At 40.2% G+C, this 14401-nt stretch overlaps 1 protein-coding gene and 1 long non-coding RNA gene across 2 annotated transcripts in view; one reads left to right on the top strand and one right to left on the bottom strand.

The window, feature by feature from the left end:
• The window catches only part of HMGA2 (high mobility group AT-hook 2), a 145226-nt gene that overhangs the window by 95498 nt on the left and 35327 nt on the right, over positions 1 to 14401 (bottom strand). The gene's annotated exons all lie outside the window — the stretch shown is intronic.
• The window catches only part of LOC138435850 (uncharacterized), a 30943-nt gene that overhangs the window by 14223 nt on the left and 2319 nt on the right, over positions 1 to 14401 (top strand). The window contains exon 2 of the long non-coding RNA XR_011255276.1: positions 10779 to 10914. This is a non-coding gene — a long non-coding RNA (uncharacterized lncRNA). The remainder of the gene's footprint in view (positions 1 to 10778; positions 10915 to 14401) is intronic.

The following is a 14401-nucleotide window of genomic DNA, read 5'->3' on the forward strand; positions in this document are numbered from 1 at the left end:
AAAAACCAAGATCATGGCATCCGGTACCATCACTTCATGGCAAATAGATGGGGAAACAATAGAAACAGTGACAGACTTTATTTTCCTGGCCTCCAAAATCACTGCAGATGATGACCGCAGCCATGAAATTCAAAGATGCTTGCTCCTTAGAAGAAAAGCTATGACCAACCTAAAAAGTAAAGTAAAGTAAATAAAGTGAAGTCACTCAGTTGTGTCCAACTCTTTGTAACCCCATGGACTGTAGCCTACCAGGCTTCTCTGTCCATGGGATTTTCCAGGCAAGAGTACTGGAGTGGGTTGCCATGTCCTTCTCCAACCAGTATATTAAAAAGCAAAGACATTACTTTGCCGACAAAGGTCTGTCTAGTTAAAGCTATGGTTTGCCTAGTAGTCATGTATGGATGTGAGAGTTGGACCTTAAATAAAGCTGAGAGCCGAAGAATAGATGCTTTTAAACTGTGATGTTGGAGAAGACTCTTGAGAGTCCCTTGGACTGCCAGGAGATCCAATCAGTCCATCCTAAAGGAAATTAGTCTGAATGTTCATTGGAAGGACTGATGTTGAAGCTGAAACTCCAATACTTTGGCCACCTGACGTGAAGAGCTGACTCCTTAGAAAAGACCCTGATGCTGGGAAAGATTGAAGGCAGGAGGAGAAGGGGACGACAGAGGATGAGATGGTTGGATGGCATCACTGACTCAATGGACATGAGTTTTAGCAAGCTCCAGGAGTTGGTGAAGGCCAGGGAAGCCTGGCGTGCTGCAGTCCATGGGTTACAAAGAGTTGGACACAACTGAAAGACAGAACTGAACTCTGTATTTGTGCAAATTACTTCAATTTTCCAAAACTCAGTTTCATTTATAAAATTATGTCAATAAGGTCCCCTTTGAAGGTTTATTCTGAGGCTTCTAGAATATAACCTGATATTTGGGAGTCATTTAATAAGTACTGATTATGAATATTAAGTGGGACTATGTTTAGATGCCCTATTTACATTACTTAAAATAAGAAACGGTACTCAAATAGTATATACCAGAATGAAATGTGAACTGTATTTCTTGACCATTCTTGTTTTTAAATTGAAGTATAGTTGATTTACGAAGTTGTTAGTTTCTGGTGTATAGCAGAATTTTATATATATATATATATATATATATGTATATATATTATATATACATATACATATATGATAGAAAGTGAAAGTGAAAGTGAAGTCGCTCAGTCATGTCCGACTCTGCGACCCCATGGACTGTAGCCTACCAGGCTTCTCTGTCCATGAGATTTTCCAGGCAAGAATACTGGAGTGGGTTACCATTTCCTTCTCCAATATATATGATATATATATATCATATATATGCATATATAAAATAATGAATGTATTTCATATATATTCATATATATGAAAATTCATTTCCATGTTCTTTTCCATTATGGTGTATTACAGGATATTGAATACAGTTCCCTGTGCTATACAGTAGGGCCTTGTTGTTTATCTGTTTTATATATAGTAGCTTGTATCTACTAATCCCAAACACCTAATTTATCCCACTCTGACCCCTTTCCCCTTTGGTAACCATAAGTATGTTGTTATGTCTATGAGTCTGTTCCTATTTTGTAAACAAGTTCATTTGTATCATATTTTAGATTCCGCATATAAGTGATATCAGATGGTATTTGTATTTCCTTCTCTGACTTACTTTACTTCATATCATAATCTCCAGAGAAAGTTGCTCAATTGTGTCCGACTCCTCATGACCCCCATGGACTTGTAGCCTGCCAGGCTCCTTGGTCCATGGGATTATCCAGGCAAGAATACTGGCGTGGGTAGCCCTTCCCGTCTCCAGGGAATCTTCCCAACCCAGGGGTCAAACCCACGTCTACCACATTGTGGGCAGATTCTTTACCGTCTGAGCCACCAGGGAAGCCCATGATAATCTCTAGGTCCATCCATATTGCTACAAATGACATCATTTCATTTTTTTGGCTGAATGGCTGAGTAACATCCCATTGTATATACACACCACATCTTCTTTATCCATTTGTCTGTAAATGAACATTTAGGTTGCTTCCATGTCTTGGTTATTGTAAGTAGTGCTGCTATGAACATCAGGGGTGTGTGTATCCTTTTGAAATAAAAGAGTTTGATCATTCTTTCTTAAATACAGAAATGGAACAGGAATCTCTGGCCCGTTTTATAGGGAGGAATGGTGCAATGCAGGGTAGTTTACTATGATTGCTGAGGAGTTACCACATTGACAGAAGGTAACTTCAACTTCTCCCCAATTATGCCAGCCAATAGCAAGAGAGGAGTGTGGACTATAATGTCAGGTTAGACTTGAGGATCAATCAACCTATCAGTTCAGTTCAGTTCAGTTCAGTCGCTTAGTCATGTCCAACTCTTTGAGACCCCATGAACCACAGCACTCCAGGCCTCCCTGTCCATCACCAATTCCCGGAGTCCATCCAAACCCATGTCCATTGAGTTGGCGATGCCATCCAACCATCTCATCCTCTGTCGTCCCCTTCTCCTCCTGCCGTCAATATTTCCCAGCATCAGGGTCTTTTCAAATGAGTCAGCTCTTTGCATCAGGTGGCCCAGGTATTGGAGGTTCAGCTTTAACATCAGTCCTTCCAATGAACACCCAGGACTGATCTCCTTTAGGATGGACTGGTTGGATCTCCTTGCAGTCCAAGGGACCCTCAAGTGTCTTCAACACCACAGTTTAAAAGCATCAATTCTTCTGCGCTCAGCTTTCTTTATAGTCCAACTCTCACATCCATACATGACCACAGGAAAAACCATAGCCTTGACTAGATGGACCTTTGTTGGCAAAGTAATCAGATGAAACTTCAAAAGCTATGATAACTACCATCTGCTGGGTAGGGTCCCTGAAATACAACCATTATGTTTCATTTTCTAGTCACTGCTGTCATCTTTCTCAGCTGCTCTGTGATCTAGCATGTTCCTCCTCTGGCCTTGCTCTGATTTATGTATAGATACATGATGATAATAGCAGCAGTACCCTATTTCAATAGATAAATACATATATATAGCCAAACTAACCTGGCCTAGGGAACTCTACACAAAAATGAATCAAAGTCTACTTGGTAGTGAGTTGAGTTCAGCAGGGGTGTTAGAAAACAGTTAGCAGTTTTCTAGACTCATTTTAGTGTGCCATTTCATCAGCTGAGTGTTTTGCAAAGGTTTCTGCCTCTTTGATTAAGGAAGTGTAGCAGCAGCAGCAGCAGCAGCTTACTGGGCTTCCCTGGTGGTTCAGTGGTAAAGAATCCGCCTGCCAGTGCAGGAGATGAGTGTTCGATCCCTGGGTTGGGAAAATCCCCTGGAGAAGGAAATGGCAACCCACTCCAGTACTGTTGCCTGGGAAATCTCGTGGACCTGGTAGACTACAGTCCATGGGGTCACAAAAGTCAGGCACGACTTGGCAACTACACAACAACAACAATAAAGCAGCTTACTAACATCAATCTCTTAAAATATACGGAACAGGAAATCAATTGTAATCTGTTAGGCTAATTTGTACAGAATGTGTTGGTGGTTTGGGACAGCACTGGCACTTAAAATATGATAGTATCTATAATTTGAGTTTTGGCACAAATTCTTGATTTAATTTTTAATTTCCAAATGCCATGATTCCATTAGTTTATCAAGAATAACCAAAAAAAGGGGACTTCCCTGGTGGTCCAGTGGTTAAAACTCTGCGCTTCCAATGCAGGAATGGGGAACTAAGAGCCCACATGCCTCACGGTGTGGTCAAATTTTTAAAAAAAGAATAACCAATAAAACCCACGAATCACCTAGCTGATAGCATTAAGACTAATATAGATTAATTTAAACTAATCTATGGGAATGATGCTAACATTCCCATAGATTCTAATGAGGATTCAGGTAAAAGAGCTAGGTGAGAACATGCAAGACCAGTACTACCTGGGGTTTTTCCCTGATGGACAGCATTCTATAAACTATCATTTAAGATATACTGAATTAGATAAGAACCACGGAGAAAAGAGTAAAAGAGAAAAAAATTCTTGCTGCAATTTTTCTCCATATTCAAGGTAAAGGGTGCTTTGGGCCCAACTGATGCAACATTGCCTCAGTTCTCCCTTTCCTTTTTCACATTCTGACACAGCCGACTGGCACGTAATCTGACACCTCTCTGATGCTGGTGGACTGCTTCCAGGATGATAATTTAGTTTTCATTCTTCATGTGCTCTGTAAAAACCACCTACTGCTAGAGAGGCTCTTTGACATGTTCTTCACTCTAAGAACAAATGAAAATGGCATTTTGAAAAAAAAAATGAAGGCAGAACAAAGAAGTCAGAAACATGATACTGAGAGGTCAGGCACTTATCAGCACTGCAAGTGACTCAAAGAACTTAGCAATTTAACCACTAGTTTTCTCCTGAGACATAACTGTCACAAGAAATCCTTACACTTCCAACGGCATTCAACACAATTCTCTCCCCTTTCAGTGAGGCCAGCGGCAGAAGGTTACTGGATATTTGTTCCTTCTCAGACTCAGAGATTCCTTTGTGAGCAATGTTGGACGGAGAAAGGGCTCGAAAGTGAGTGGATATAGGAAGACAAAAGGGACAGCACCACAGGTGCCTGTGACATTTGTTTCCATTTTGAGCTGTGGCCGGTGGCAGAGCAGAAGGCCAGTGTTTCATGGATTTAGCAACATGGTGCCCAAGTCCCTTTTTCCAGGTCTTGGTAAACACTGCTATAGAGTAACACGGGACCTCAGGGAACATATAGGAAAGAGATACTGCATTCTAAACCTCCAGGTGGTTCCAGTCTTCTTCAGGTGACAAGTTTTATGTATGTTAACTCCAATCTTGTCCTCACTTCCTCCAAAACTCCACCCAAAATTCTCCTGCAGGCAGCCTTACTGACCAATTGCTCATGGCTCAACTCTGTGTTCCCCACAAGACTCATCTCCTCCCCTTTTACACAACTGAAACTTGGCAGAAGTGTTCTTTAGTTAATTCCTGTGTGCTCAGGCCAACTGATTTGTCAGTATCACGAGGATAGGGTTTTGGTCTTCTCTTTCCTTTGTGTCTGCTCACAGTAATTAGCTCTGTAGCTTAAGCATAATAAACACTGGCCGGCCAATTCCAGCTCCTCCTGCTCAGATACCCTTCCAAGTGTTCAGAGTCCTGACTCTCCCCAGAAGAATAAGTTCCTAGAGGTTCCTCTTCCTGAGAAGATCTCAAGGTTTTCATGCTACCTTTGTTTCCCAAAGCATAGATGTTCTCAACAGAGGAAGATGTTCTCAACCTACAAAATACACAACCAACGATGAAGTCCATAACATCACAGAAGATTTCAGAGGACGATCTCAGAGGAGGAAGCTGGAAAAGAATTCAGTGCCTTGGGGGCTAGACCTCTGTTCATCATCAAAACAGGACAAGTCACTTCTTCTTCACAGTTCATGCCATCCACTACCTCATGAGCACCAGCTAAGAACAACAGCAGGTCCTAATTCACAGTGTCCACATTTTGTTGTTGTTATACGAGCTAGTAATTCAACCCACAACTAAGGAATCTGCTGCACCTCATTCTACTTCTTTTTTTGCATATTCTGTTTCCTCCTCTACTATGTGCTTCTGCAGTGTGTAGAAACCAGAAAACCAGAACTGAGTTCTCCTTTCCCATCCCTACACACATACTTTCTGTCTCTCTCATTTCTACAGGGAAAACAGCAGCAGAAAGAACAATCTGACTCAGATGGGTTTAAGGGGCACAAGGCCAAGCAGTGCTGATACATGTGGTCTAACATCTCAACTAAGTGCCAGTGATTTTATTTTCTGAGTTAGCACTGCTAAGAAGAAGAATGACTATTTTTAATAATGACTGCTTTGATTGCTTTCTTAAATCTGTGCTGAAAAATAAAAGGTGGGCTAAGGTGGGAGAGGTAACCTTTATTATATTTTAAAGCTTACAAACAGTCACATAGGTATCACAAGAATAGACAGAGTGAATCCTGTCACCTTTTTCCTGCCTCTTATAATATCTCTAACAAATCCTTGGGTATTCTGACTATTGCATTCTTCATAATCCAAGGGATTGGAAAACTAAAACTGATGCTCAGCAAGCCCCTTCTAACCCCCCATGCCTCATCCCCATCTGCTGTTAATGCCAGCCAGGCCAGCAGATCTACCAGCTGTGAGGCTGGCTTCGTCTCCCTCGGGGCTCTAAGTTCACATGGCACCTCCTCCACGATGCCCACCCAGATTGCCCCACCTAAAGCAGCCTCCCCGACTCCTCTATTACATGAACATGGTTCACCTCTATCCACAACTCTCATCAAGGCAAGAAATGATCATCTTTATTCTTGCGTAACTAGGCCACTGTTCATAGTCCCTCTTTAGAATGTAAGATCCCTGACAGCAGGGGCCTTGAAGTGCTCACCAGCGTATCCTCAATATTTGGCATGGTGCCCAGGATTAGCACTGATAGGAGAAAGGTGAGCTGAATGAGCAAATAGCTCTCCTTAGGGATGATTCTTGGTTTCCATTCTTTCTTATACATTTCGGAACTTTTTTTCTCTCCAACATAGAGGCCTGCTCTCCTTGCACACAAATCAATTATAAGTAAATCTGATATGATTCCCTAGAATTCATACATTTGATGCTCCATCATTTTAGCCATGAAGACAGTTTGAATATTAGTGAAAAATAGATGTGGACTCAGATGCTTAGTGCAAGTGTCTTCCCATCTTGGCAATGGGGAAATGGAAAAATGTCACTCTGGTGCATTCCACATTGTATTTCCATTCAAATAGGAAAACTTTAGAAAGTCTGAGGACTGACTTAGATTTAAATTTAATATAACTATTTTAAAACAGCAGCTATAATATTTTCAGTGCATTGACACTTCATTTGTACACAGTGCTTTCATTTCTACTTATAAATGTTTAGTACAAAATAAATTGACAGGTACACACTACTACATTTAAAATAAAATGCCTTTTCATGAAAAAAAAAAAGTGCACCATCAGAAAATCAAGCAAAAATACACTAATGTTCAATAAAACTGAAGTGAATAAAATACATCCCACTATGTCTGATCCCAGTTAAATGAGCTAAGAAATAAAGGCCACTGACAATTTTATGCTGGTGCTCAAGTGGCCAGGGCACATGCAAACAAAAGCACACCTATGTGTGTTAAATGGGCACAGAACATTTGCAGGGTATCCTAGGGGAAAAAAGGATATACAAACATTATAATATTAATGCCATTATGTCAAAGCATTTTTCTAGTATGTTAAATATTTCCCTGTACTTAAAAAAATGAACATTGCTATTAAGGTAACAAAATCTAGCGATCTCTGCCAAGTGCAGGGTGAACACGAGCTACCTACAACATATACAACCAACGGTGAAGTCCATAACATCGCAGAAGATTTCAGAGGTGCAAAAAAAAAAAAGCTATTATTTTCCTAATAATCATAATTCTGTTGCTAGCTATGGAATTTTTGACTTTGGAGCACTCCTCAATTAAATTAACCTGTGAGTCAAAAATTATCATCTTCGTTGCTATGTGGTATTCTTCAAATCTCAAATCCCTTGCTTAAGTTTGCTTTTCTGAAAAGCACTTACCTCTCTGGGTTGTTAGAGGAATTAGGAATCCTGGAGCCCACAGAGTCAAAGTATGGCCAGCTAACAGCACAATGGAAATGGGCTCAACTTAGTTACCATGGATACCTCAGACATAAAGGATTCCTATTGGAGGTATTCATCAGCAACTACTAGCACAAAATCCCACATGCTGCCTGGACCTAAATATGGTCATAAATGTTTACTGCACATACATAAGACCCATGGAAGACTGCAGAGCTGTGGTGGGGGAAACTGTGTTTCTTTCCTTCAGTGGATTTGAGTATCCCATTTTCCATCTGGAGAAGTGAGTTTTGTTTTGCAATTAGCTCTGCAGAATAGAGCCTTTCTGTTGCATTACTGAAACTGTTCAGCCAGTCTTAGATGCAAAGTCTATTACAGGTCAGAGAGACTGCGGTGGGCACAGATCCTGACATTCTGACCCTTATGATCCTATTCATGCGAAAACCCTTCAGACCTTTTCTTGTGAATGAGTCCCAAATTACAACTCAGTTCCTCATCATCTGATCCCTGCAAAGGATATCATCTTGGTGGGCCTTTTTTTTTTTTTGTCTTTGAAATCTAATGATCCTGAAAGCTAAGGCTGTCAGTTTAATCAGCAACACCCCAGGGACATTTCTCTCTTCTTTACATTCACATCTACCTCAGAAAGGAAGGTGCAATCAACTGCTGGGGCCAGGACTTGCACTTGTGCCCATTTTGCTCAACAGTATCAGTAAACCAACAAAACCGCTCCATTCTGCAAAGCTAATTGCACATGAGAATTTAACTTTTCCAGATGGAAAAAGGGATGTCATAGATAGGAGTTAATGATCTGGCCTCCAAAAGGATTCTCCTTGGTCTCATTCCCTTGCTGTCTTTGAGCACTGATGGCATCACCAGGATGCAGGGCTCACTGCTGTCTGCGGTGTGCTTATTTCAGTGAGTCTGTGGAGAACTTAAAGACCATGAGCTGAGCTCGGGTGAGGAAGGGGCCAGGGAGTCATGCAGACGTCCTGATCATGGAGCGACCACTGGGCCATATTTCATCTCCCTGTGTGTAATGCTCCCATATTCCCTTTCTTCTCCACTTTCTGCATCACCTCCTTTTTCCCCCTCACTTTTCTTTTTCCACGTTTTCTAGCGATCTTTATCCACAGCCATGGCTTCACTTACTACCACAAATAGCCCTCGTATCTTTATCTGCGGCTCAGCTTCCTTTCTCAAACGTCATCCATACATAACAAGGATATGATTATTTCATCTCTACTTGGAATTTATCTAAACCCATTCTTCTCCTTCCTGGTTTTTTTTTTTTTTTCTCTTAGCTATGGGCATATGGCCACCCTCCAAGAAGCACTAGACTCATGCTTCTAGTCCTTTACACCTACCGCCTTCTAAATGTTTGAAGCACATGAGATTTCTAACAACCGGCTTCTGTTTTGTACAACCAGAAGATTCACTATTTGAAAGCAGTATTTTAAATGCACTTTCAGGAATAGTTTTTCTTTACTTCTCATGTAGCATAAAAATGTGAAAGTACTTCAAATACTTAACCCTATTGGTAGTCAAGGTGGCGGTGGGCTCCCCAGGTGGCTCAGTGGTAAAGAATTCACTGCCAATGCAAGAGATGCAAGTTCAATCCCTGGGTCAGGAAGATCCCCTGGAGTAGGAAATGGCAACCTGCCCCAGTAACCTTGCCTGGAAAATTCCATGGACAGAGGAGCCTGGCAGGCTATAGACCATGGGGTTGCAAAGAGTCAGACATGACCAACTTGGATACCACGAGGTCGTGATACTGATTGTGGGAAGCAGGGAGAGAAGTGGGTAGAGAAAAAGCCATTTTCTGTTGTTTGAAGTTGTACAGGGTGTGCATATGTGTTTTGGAAAGTTTCTTGCAAGAGTCTGAAAAAAAGTAAACATATCCAATGCTTATTCTTTTGTTACCACCCTTTAAAATCTAAAGTCTCATTGTGTACTTAGGAACATGCCCACACATAATTTTTAAATGTCGATTAATTAAATTTTAAAGAATTGTCTATTGAGAAAATAGTTGCAATATTTCTTTACTGAATTTACTCTTAAGATTGTATCATTTTGTTTACCATGGACATATACGGTGCTTAAATCAAATATACAAAACATCTAGAAGACAGTCAAAAGGTACACACTTCCATGAGCGTTAAGTCATGAGCGTGTACTTAGAGCATAGCAATTATAGTTAATGATAGATGTTAACCAGATTTATTATGCGGATCCTTTTGCAATACACACTAACACTGAATCATTATGCTATACACCTGAAACTAATATAATGTTATATGTCAATTGCACTTTTTAAAATTACAATATAATTTTTTAAAAGAAAACTGATTTATTTTCTAAATTCAGTGTACCATATATATATAGAAAATGATTAAAAACATTAAGTAAATTCACAGATAAGTTTTGCCACATGCAGCTTTCTTTTGTCCATCCCAATCAACAAGTGTCACTTCTTTAAATGACCTTTATAAAAGTCACTCAGAAACACATTTTTTTTTTGGTTTTTATTTGGAGGAAAATTCCCCCAAATAGACACAGCTCTTTCCAGAAGTGCAGAAGAGTAGGCCACCATGTTATCAATCTTGTTTGGCAGTTTCATCTTAGACTGTCTTCCTGAACTAAACTTAGCAAGATTATCTACATTTTGTTATCTTTGCAGGTATTTTTCTGACTTCTAAGTCTACTCCCTAATTTGTAATCTCACTGAACGCGGTGGTAGAGCTAATGTCACTTATATTTATGTCTCTAAGTATTGGATCCAAGAGATTAATAGCAGCAGTAATTCCTCTGAGTACTATAATTAATGGCATAAACTGTGGAAATACTTGGGAAAAAAAAAAGCCTCCAATTACACAGCTTTAAGAAATCACCATTTGGGAATGACCTAAGTTGCCCAGCCATAAGCATTTTAAATTTTATTCAACAAATATGTATTAAGCAACTACTGTATACCCCTGTCCTGGGTTTTAAAGAAAATGCAAAACACGTGGTACCTCTTCTCAAAGAGTTTGTAAAACTGCTAAACAAAGATGGGAACTATTCAAAAAGTCTCAGTACAAAGGAAAATGGATCATGCTTTAAGCAAGGCACTAACAACATATGTTCGTATTCAGGGGTGAGACAGCCCACTTCTGACCAGGAGAGTCAGCGATTACTTCATAAAAGAGTCGTGTCTAGACTGGACGTGGAAGGCTGGAGAAGATTTTCAGCAGCTGGACATTCGAGAAAGAGATTCCAGTCAAAGTGAAGGTGAGAAAGTGTCCGCCTTGTTCGTGGAATAGGAAGCTTATTCACTTGGCTACATGTATGTGAGGAAAAAAACAGAGCTCAATAGTTCTATTTATGAGGCTTGAAAAATTTATAATTGATTCAGGAGCTATTGGCAGTTTCCAAACAGAGGAATGACCTGATAGAGAAGTGACACGGAAGAAAAATCTGGAAGTAAGCTAAGAGCACAAATGCAACAAGATTCGGAGAGGTACAAACTGCATGTGTTTGTGTGTATGCATAAAATTTAGGCAGACTGTAGGCAGGGGATTATAGGATTTACCCCCCAAGCTGGACACCTTGGAGACTGGCAGGAGTGCTACTGGTAGTTACGCTGGAACAGGCAGCATAAACTGAAACTGAACTGAAAAACACCCATGACATACAGTCACCTTAATTCTGAGGCACTAGTGTGGTATTTTAAGAGGTAATGGTGTTATACCTTATGAACTACCTCATTTAAAATGGTTTAAAAGTTTCCAACCCTTTTATAAATAAAATCACACTCTTTTGTAATACGTCCCATCTCAAAGCCATAAAGTCCTTCAGGAAAATCCGCAAATGCTTACTCCTGGTTAATGCTGGATCGTGAGCTGTCTGTTCCCTATAACCCAGAAAACTCTGGTTCCTTCTACTCTGTAAGCCCGTAGAGGAGATGAAATGGACTGTTTTCTTTTCTTAAAAAATTTTTGGCTGCACCACGAGGCATGTGGGATCTTAGTTCTTCAACCAGGGACTGAACCAGCACCCCTTGCAGTGGAATAGTAGTGTCTCAACCACTGTACAATCAAGTAAGTCCCTGGACTATGCTTTCTTGGTCTCTATACTTCCTCTAGGTCTATGCACAGAGGCTTCTCGATTTTGTCATATCGAACTAGGCAAGAGACCAAAGGCAGAATATGGTAAAGTTGAAGTAGAAGGGCATTAAGGTCTCCTTCAGGGGAAAAAGACACAGTAGAATTGATATGCAGAGTACATCATGAGAAACGATGGACTGGATGAAGCACAATCTGGAATCAAGATTGCTGGGAGAAGTATCAATAACCTCAGATATGCAGATGACACCACCCTTATGGCAGAAAGCGAAGAAGAACTAAAGAGCCTCTTGATGAAAGTGAAAGGAGAGTGAAAAAGTTGGCTTAAACTCAACATTCAGAAAACTAAGATCATGGCATCCAGTCCCATCACTTCATGGCAAATAGATGGGGAAACAATGGAAACAGTGACAGATTTTATTTTGGGGGCTCCAAAATCACTGTAGACGGTGACTGCGGCCATGAAATTAGAAGATGCTTCCTCCTTGGAAGAAATGTTATGACCAACCTAGACAGCATATTAAAAAGTAGAGACATTACGTTGCCAACAAAGGTCTATCTAGTCAAGGCTATGGTTTTTCCAGTAGTCACATATGGATGTGAGAGTTGGACTACAAAGAAAGCTGAGCGCTGACGAATTGATGCTTTTGAACTGTGGTATTGGAGAAGACTCTTGAGAGTCCCTTGGACTGCAAGGAGATCCAACCAGTCCATCCTAAAGGAAATCAATCCTGAATATTCATTGGAAGGACTGATGCTGAAGCTAAAGCTCCAATACTCTGGCCAACTGATGTGAAGAACTGACTCACTGGAAAAGACCCTGATGCTGTGAAAAACTGAAGGTGGGAGAAGAAGAGGATGAGATGGTTGGATGGCATCACCAACTCAATGGACATGAGTTTGAGTAAGCTCTGGGAGTTGGGGATAGACAGGGAAGCTTGGCATGCTGCAGTTCACGCAGTCGCAAAAAGGTAGACATGGACTGAGCAACTGAACTAAACTCAACCGAAGGTAAAAAGGACAGATAATGGAGGCAAGGTGAAGATATAATGGATCCAAGACTGCATTGACCAATACAGTAGTCACTAGCATGTGAAGCTATCTAAACTTCAATTAGTTAAAATGAAGTAAAACCAAATATTTAGTTCTTCAAACGCACCAACTACATTTCAGTTGTTCAAGCAGCCACATGTGGCTAGTGACTTCCATATTGGATGGCACAAATACAGAACATTAATATTTCCATCAATGCAGAATGTTCTATTGGGCATTGCTGCTCCAGAAGAACTGGGAGAATCCTAGCACCTTCAACAAAAGTGAAAGAAAACAGAGGAATAGTCAGAGACGCAAAGCGGCATCTAAGCTTTCTGTAGATGGCAAAAGTTGAGGAGATGGAGAAGCAGAATGGGGAGATGTAAAGACCTTTGACAAAGTAGGCTCAAGAAAGTCTGAGCACAGACAAGTCTACCAACATGAACAATGACTTGTAGGCTACAAGCAAATTTGAAGAAGTGGGACAGGAAATTGAGGGCCAAATAGGACAGGACTTCTTCGCTTGATTCCTACTGCTTTTAGTGCACATCTGTGTCCTGCAATATTTCAAATTCCCCACTGAGCCTGGCCTACATCGGAGGTTTGACAAACACAGAGAGTTACTAACAGGTGAGACAGGTAAAAATGGCCCACAGGCTCACGGCTGCATGATGCTGTCCACATTTCTCCATTGGGGCAAGGATGGCAATATTCCAGGACTGTTCAGGTTCTCCCTTTTACAAATTTTAGGAATGTTTCTAGGTTGGCTCTGCTAATAACTGAGATGAAAAACAATGCCAGATGATTAAGATCAGAAGGAAAAATACAAAAAATGCTACTTATTAAAAAGAGAAAGGAGCGTGGTAAGAAGCATTTTGACACTTTGGCTTCATTTTTAAGTGTTTTTTGTGTGTTTGTTGTATTAAAGGGTTTCCCATAGTTGCAATATTTAATATAGATTTTTTAAAAACCCTGCAGTGCTGAAAAACTAAGTTGTGCATTGTTGTCTCACGGAGTCACTATGGGAAAGTATAAATATAAGGCTGTCTCTTATACAGATGACAGCAAAAAAAAAAAAAAAATCAAAGCAGCACAGCAATTTATTACAGGGCTTAAAATTTTTTCTTTCAATGTTTCATTCTAAGAGAAAAAGTATTATCACAAAAATGGAAAATGAACTCTTATTTTTTTTTCCTTTCAGCCCATGTGTGAAACATGAATATTATTTGAAGTTGATAACAGAAATTGATGTTTCTAAATATGTCAGTGAAACACAACACTTTGAAGCCTTGAACCAATGTAGAAATTAAGGAGTCAATTTTTTTTTTTCTTTTTTTGAGCAGGAAAGGTAGAGAACTGTATAACTCCAGTTATAAAACATATGGAATACTAAAGGATGATTCAAACAGTCTGACTTACAATTGTTATGTATACACAGTCATTTTTTCAAATTAGTACATACCATTGGAAACTGCATCAACCCATAAAAGTAACTCATACGCCTATTATGTTTTTCCATTTTAAGCTTGTAATAGCAGTAACGACCTCAGCAAAAGACATTTCCTCGGAATTAATGGCTGGCTGGGAGGCAGAGCCAAGGGCCACTGGTTCCTCCCAGCTGG

Source organism: Ovis canadensis, chromosome 3 (assembly GCF_042477335.2).
Source record: "Ovis canadensis isolate MfBH-ARS-UI-01 breed Bighorn chromosome 3, ARS-UI_OviCan_v2, whole genome shotgun sequence".
NCBI classification, from domain to species: Eukaryota; Metazoa; Chordata; class Mammalia; order Artiodactyla; family Bovidae; genus Ovis; species Ovis canadensis.